The sequence below is a fragment of the Pinus tabuliformis genome, chromosome 1_1 (assembly GCF_031772625.1).
Source record: "Pinus tabuliformis cultivar Carrire ecotype Pingquan chromosome 1_1, CPIR1, whole genome shotgun sequence".
Lineage (NCBI taxonomy): Eukaryota > Viridiplantae > Streptophyta > Pinopsida > Pinales > Pinaceae > Pinus > Pinus tabuliformis.
The window spans coordinates 82,995,408-82,997,377 of NC_142297.1; positions in this window are offsets into that span (position 1 = coordinate 82,995,408).

Here is a 1,970-nt window from a genome sequence, read left to right on the forward strand (position 1 = left end):
TGAACCAGGGGGTTAGAGGGGGGGGCGGAGCTCCCCCATTGTGCAGCGAGGGCGGCAGCCCCCCTCTACGGGGTCCGGGGCAGCGCCTTGGGAGAATTTATTTTGGACCCTATATTAGGTTGGGAGGACCTACCTATGGTTTTGTGCATGATTTTCGCACATGGTTTTGGATGCGATGGTTTTCGGTCCATGGTATTGGATGCTTTAGCATGTATAAATATGTATTGTAACATTGAAAGGAAAATAATGAAAAATCAAGTTGGTACTCTCGGTTTTGGGATCCAGGCGAAAATCTATATGTATATGTGTTTTATGTGTTATGCTATAGCATTGTTTTTTTTCTGTGTTTTAGAATTCGTATGCAGGTGTTTGGTCAATTTAGTGTGTTCTAAATTGCTGATTAAAATGTCAATCCGGGATTCGTAAACTGACGAATTGAAGTGCACTATATGTACAAGATAGCCATTTTCTTAGTCTTTTGTCGTTTTTGAGTTTTTTTTAGTTTGTTTTTGGATTTATCTTTTATGGATTCCCTAGTGTGTGATGGCGAAAATGAAAGTTAAGTATGGATGGTAATGGTGATTTCTACAGTGATTTTTCAAACTTAAAAGTGTTCAAAAAGAAAGCTCTAAAATAACGGTGATGAAATCAATTCTTAAGAGGAAGTAAATGTATCAAACAGTGAACTAATGACAATGGCCCAGTATCCTTACTGCTGTATGAAAAAGAAAGTAAAAACTGAACTTAAAGCAACTCAAAGGCTGAAAGCAAAGCAACTAATTCACACTACTTCAACTCTTCTGATCCTTTACCCTTCAACTCAATCTGCCTTATGGGAAGCAATCATGAACAAGTTAAGGCATATGATATCTAAATTGCAGGAAATTAAATTGCATAAAGGAAACTAATCACACTACTTCAACTCTTCTGATCCTTTACCCTTCAACTCAATCTGCCTTATGGGAAGCAATCATGAACAAGTTAAGCAATATGATATCTAAATTGCAGGAAAGCAAACTAAATCACACTACAATAAGTAATATTCTGATTCCTTACTAATAGAGTCACTTGACTATAGAAAGAAACCATAAACAAATGAGTAGTATGATGTCTAAGTAGCAGAAAGATAAATAAGCAAAACACAATTTGAAAAATGACAGTGCTGGAATTAAACTTCAGAAAATGAAAATTTGCAGGAAGGACAAGATGATCTCATATGTCAGTAGTTATCAAAAATATGAAAATTTGCTCGGGCTACCTAAGAAAACCTGTAGAAAGGCATTGATCAGCTGACAGCTATAAGAAAACATAAATGAAAATGTAAACAACAGTGAATTAAAAACATCAAAACAACATGTTATATACAAGCTAATAATTATGAAAGCAGAAACATAATAAAATCAAATGAGAACTATACAAAGCTTTAGTGCGCAGGGGCCCTCTGCCACCTCAACCAGTCAACGAACAGTCACAAAAACGAGCTCAAGAAAGTAGTCTTCTCATGTATTAAAGCAACAACAAAACACGTAAAATAGAGTACAGTGGGGTGATAACAACAGTTCAAAAATTACATCTCCAAAAGCTTTTTTCACAGCGTTTATCAACACGTTATTTATAATGAAAAGTGTTGTAACTAACTCCTAAATCCTATGTTGTTAACTGCGTTTCCAGAGACACGTAGATCTCCTCAGCCTGAGATCTAGCGTAATGGTCATCATGTCCATTAAATCCTCGGAGTGGTAGCTACTGGATTCAAGTTACGGGGTTGATCTCCAGGTGTTCCGATATCTCCATGAGCTGAGGACTGTGCACGTAAACCTTCACGTGCTCAAAACAGAGACGTGCCACCGCTAAATTCCTTGGTTGGCTTTGCCTTTGACCCTTGTTGACCGTGACCGTTTATGGATGATTTGGCTGATCTGAAGGGACACGTTCCATGTACACGTCACCTGTAACTTGCCCATGTGGCT